Raw genomic sequence first — 5,454 nt, 5'->3', positions numbered from 1 at the left:
ATCTTTTCTTCCAAGGAGTAAGTGTTTTTTAATTTCATGGCTGCAGTCACCATCTGCAGTGATTTTGGAGCCCAAAAAAATAAAGTCTGACACTGTTTCCACTGTTCTCCCATCTATTTCCCATGAAGTGATGGGACCAGATGCCATGATCTTCGTTTTCTGAATGTTGAGTTTTAAGCCAACTTTTTCACTCTCCTCTTTCACCTTCATCAAGAGATTTTTCAGTTCCTCTTCACTTTCTGCCATAAGGGTGGTGTCACAGCCTTGTCTAACTCAATGAAACTAAGCCTTGCCCATGGGGCCACCCAAGACGGGCGGGTCATGGTGGAGAGGTCTGACAGAATGTGGTCCACTGGAGAAAGGAATGGCAAACCACTTCAGTATTCTTGCCTTGAGAACCCCATGAACAGTATGAAAAGGCAAAATGATAGGATACTGAAAGAGAAACTGCCCAGGTCAGTAGGTGCCCAATATGCTACTGGAGATCAGTGGAGAAATAACTCCAGAAAGAATGGAGGGATGGAGCCAAAGCAAAAACAATACCCAGCTGTGGATGTGACTGGTGATAGAAGCAAGGTCCGATGCTATAAAGAGCAATATTGCATAGGAGCCTGAAATGTCAGGTCCATGAATCAAGGCAAATTGGAAGCGGTCAAACAAGAGATGGCAAGAGTGAACGTCGACATTCTAGGAATCAGCAAACTAAAATGGACTGGAATGGGTGAATTTCACTCAGATGACCATTATATCTACTACTGTGGGCGAGAATCCCTTAGAAGAAATGGAGTAGCCATCATGGTCAACAAAAGAATTTGAAGTGCAGTACTTGGATGCAATCTCAAAAATGACAGGATGATCTCTGTTCATTTCCAAGGCAAACCATTCAATATCACAGTAATCCAAGTCTATGCCCCAACCAGTAATGCTGAAGAAGCTGAAGTTGAACGGTTCTATGAAGACCTATAAGACCTTTTAGAACTAACACCCAAAAAAGATGTCCTTTTCATTATAGGGGACTGGAATGCAAAAGTAGGAAGTCAAGAAACACCTGGAATAACAGGCAGATTTGGCCTTGAAATACGGAATGAAGCAGGGCAAAGGCTAATAGAGTTTTGCCAAGAAAATGCAGTGCAGGGGGTAGGGAACAACTAATTCTCCCTGCTGTTTGCCATCAGCCAGAGTGACCCATCAGTTATAGCCACTCTAGAGCCTTTGGTTGTTTGAAAGGCTGAAGCACTGCAGGTGAAACCGTGCACTGTAATTAATCAGGGTTAGAGAGTGCCTATTTTTGGGGGGCTCCAAAATCACTGCAGATGGTGACTGCAGCCATAAAATTAAAAGACGCTTACTCCTTGGAAGGAAACTTATAACCAACCTAGTTAGCATATTGAAAAGCAGAGACATTACTTTGCCAACAAAGGTCCGTCTAGTCAAGGCTATGTTTTTTCCAGTGGTCATGTATGCATGTGAGAGTTGAACTGTGAAGAAAGCTGAGCACAGAAGAATTGATGCTTTTGAAGTGTGGTGTTGAAGAAGACTCTTGAGAGTCCCTTGGACTGCAAGGAGATCCAACCAGTCCATCCTAAAGGAGATCAGTCCTGGGTGTTCATTGGAAGGACGGATGCTGAAGCTGAAACTCCAATACTTTGGCCACCTCATGCGAAGAGTTGATTTATTGGAAAAGACCCTGATGCTGGGAGGGATTGGGGGCAGGAGGAGAAGGGGATGACAGAGGATGAGACAGCTGGATGGCATCACTGACTCGATGGACATGAGTTTGGGTAAACTCCAGGAGTTGGTGATGGACAGGGAAGCCTGGTGTGCTAAGATTCATGGGGTCGCAAAGAGCTGGACACGACTGAGTGACTGAACTGAACTGACTGAGAGAGTGACTGACATCTTTTAACCTGCCTCAGTCTATTTCTCTTTCACTGTGATCAAAGAATTTTAAATATGATCTTGCCTGGCAGTGAGGAGTGAAGGGGAGCTGAGGGAACAGCCCCAGTTTGAAAGACCCTAAGACAACAAGGTCATAGAATAATAAAAGTTAAAAGATCTTTTGTACATTTGAGATAACAGATTGAAATTAGAAACTAAACCTCAGTAGTCCTGAGCATAATCCCTGAAGAGTGAGGCTAATGAAACCTCAGCCATCAAAGTGAATCCTGAACACAGACATGAAATCATCGGTAGTACTAGAGCCGTCAGTTGAGACTCAGCCCTACTGGCAATACCGGTGGGGCACAGTCCATCGCTCGTCTTCCAAGCCACCACTTAGTGCCTGCTGTTTTCCTCCTCTCCAGCTCCCAGCAGTGATGCTTCCTCCAAGGCACTGATATTACTAAACCGTAGACATTCATCAGGGACACAGCACATCTGCACAGCACATCTCGTCTACAGCACATCTCCCGAATTAACCTGCAGCAGCAGTCACCCCGATGGTGAAAAACAGCCTTTCCGTCTGCCTGTGCTATACTGTGTTAACAATATTATGAATAACACATTAATGGTAACAGCCAGCATTTATCAAGCACTTCCTATGTGCAAGGCACTGTGCACAACATTTTACAGACATTCTCAATTTTTTCTTTATGACCTGACCTTACAAAGTCAGTACTATTATCCCCATTTTATAGATGAAAAACCGGTTTTAGGGGAATTAAGTTATTCATTGTCACTGGTAAGAAGGAATTTGAGTTCAGGTCTGTTTGGTTCCACACTTGTGCTGCCCTCCATGCACCGTGACTATCTTAGTATGGAGTTTCCCCCCAGAAACAGCCTCTGAGACAAGAATTTAAATGTATGTAGTTTGTTTGGGAGGCAATCCCAGGAATAGTGGAAGAGGAGTAGAGACCGTAAGATGGTAAAAGGAAGAAAGCCAATAGAGATATGTTATCAAGCCAGTTATCCCTGGAGGACTCTGGAGGCAGTGTAGATCATGCCTCACGGTTACCCAACCTGAGGGCTGAGGAAACTCTCCATCCATCATCAGCTAAGAGGCATTCACTTTCTGGCATTAACAGCTTGACCAGCTCATGGCCTGAGCTTGCTCCTTTTACTCCAGAAAAATAAAAAGCTCTTATGTAGGAAGTTACAGATGTACACAATAAGCAACCTTTGAAAGCATACGGATGAGGTGCCACCCGCCTCTGCACAATGCCTTACAGAGACTTTAATGATTTTTAGCATTTTGATCACTATTGTTTCTCTCCTAGGGTGAGGGCCAATCCATAGGGGCTGTAGGCAATGAATGACTGACACTGCTGTTGTAAAATCACAACCTTGACCTTCAAACTGACACACTGTCCCAGACCAACTACTTTGTGTAACTTCCCTAGTGGAGATCGTTCCAGAGGGGCCCACTTGGTCATTGCTGCCAAGAGACCCTTTTCAGATCCATCCCACTGCCCTTCCTATCGTGACCAGAAATATCTGAATCCTAGCATGACCTCAGTTAAGCTAACTTACACCCTTGTAACATATGGTTTGTATGTCTCCTTTAAAAAGAACAACATTCAGGAAGCAATAAAACCAGGATTTTTTGGAACAAAAAAAGTGGGCTCTTTCTTTCCTAAATTAAGCTATTTTGATTAAAGTGAAGACTGCAGATATATTTAAAGCTTCAGTAGGAAATGCAAAGATTATGGCTCAATTCCACTTTCTCTGTGCTCCATGCCCCCTCTCTCCTGGATGCTGTTCAATCAGGCACCTCTCTAGCCCCAGTTAACCAAAAACTTCCAAGATCCCCAGGGCCCCAAAACAGAAGCTGCTGGACACTCAAGTGTGGAAAGCTGAGTTTGAATCATGTAAGAATGGGATTCTTAACCTGAAATTTTTGGAGAGGCTCCTGAATGCCTCTGATAATGTTGTATAAGAATGTTTCATACATGTGCACATTTACATTTTTCTGAGGAAAAATTTAAAAGCTTCTAGAAAATTCTCAAAATTGTATAGGAGCTCAAAAAGTTAAGAACCCTTGTGTTAGAAATAATTACAGAAGTCATCAAATGACTTGAGGAAAAGCAATACAGCAGTCTCAGATCTCTCCAAGCAGAACTGAGCTCATGTTTCTAAGCTTTAATTTATTATTCAGTTCACAGCCGATACTTGTTTCCTGGCTACAAATCTTAACTGTGTTTTTAGTTTAGATTTTCATATACTTTGCAACTTTGATGGTTTCCTATAAACTGAAACATGGTTAAACATGGACAAATACTTTCACACTTCAGAGGTGAGACAACTGGAAAAAGTCATTGGTCCAAGGTACTAAATTACAAAATATGGCCTAGACCAAGCTGAGTCATTAACCATGATACTACAGGGACCTAAACTTCCCTATTAGGCTTCAAGGACTGAGTCCTGAATAATTTTGAGTCTTGGGATTCCCTGGTGGTCCAGTGGTTAAGACTCTGCCTTGCAGTACAAAGATGTCAATTTGATCCCTGATCTGGGAAGATTCTAGGCTTCCCTTATGACTCAACTGGGAAAGAATCAGCCAGCAATGCTGGAGACCTGGGTTTGATCCCTGGGTTGGGAAGATCTCCTGCAGAAGGAATTCTCCAGTATTCTCGCCTGGAGAATTCCATGGACTGTATAGTCCATGGAGTCACTAAGAGTCGGACACGACTGAGCAACTTTCACTGGGAAGATTCCACATGCTTTGGAGTAAGTAAGTCCTGGGTTACAACTACTGAAGCCCTTCTACCTAGAGCCTGGGCTCCACAGGAGAAGCCACCACAGTGAGAAGCCTGTGCACTGCAACTAGAGAGTAGCCCCTGCTCACTGCTTCTAGAGAAAGCCCACGTGCAGCAATGAAGACCCAGCACAGCCAAACATAAAAATAAAGGAAAAAAATAATAATCCTGAGTTTCAGAACATGCAAATAGCAGTCAGCCCCAGTGCAACAAAGGAGTCCAAACACTGGTTGGTTCATTTGTTTACTTAACCATTAAAAAATTCCTACTATGGACACCCCTGGTGGTCCAGTGGCTAAGAATCTGCCTGCCAGTGCAGGGGATTTGGGTTCAATCCCTGGTCTCAGATTCCACATGCCATGGGCAACTAAGCTTGTGCACCACAACTGCTAAAGCCTGTGTGCCCTAGAGCCTGTACATCACAACTAGAGGAAGCCTGAGCACAGCGCAGACCCAGTACTGCTGCTGCTGCTGCTAAGTCGCCTCAGTCATGTCTGACTCTGTGCGACCCCATAGACGGCAGCTCACCAGGCCCCACCATCCCTGGGATTCTCCAGGCAAGAACACTGGAGTGGGTTGCCATTTCCTCCTCCAATGCATGAAAGTGAAAAGTGAAAGTGAAGTCGCTCAGTCGTGTCCGACTCCTAGCGACCCCATGGACTGCAGCCTACCAGGCTCCTCCATCCATGGGATTTGACAGGCAAGAGTACTGGAGTGGGTTGCCATTGCCTTCTCCGAGACCCAGTACAGCCATAAATAA

The sequence above is a fragment of the Bison bison genome, unplaced genomic scaffold, assembly GCF_000754665.1.
Source record: "Bison bison bison isolate TAMUID 2011002044 unplaced genomic scaffold, Bison_UMD1.0 scf7180017864032, whole genome shotgun sequence".
NCBI classification, from domain to species: Eukaryota; Metazoa; Chordata; class Mammalia; order Artiodactyla; family Bovidae; genus Bison; species Bison bison.
The sequence above is the reverse complement of the archived record's forward strand: the minus strand, read 5'-3'. Positions refer to the sequence as shown.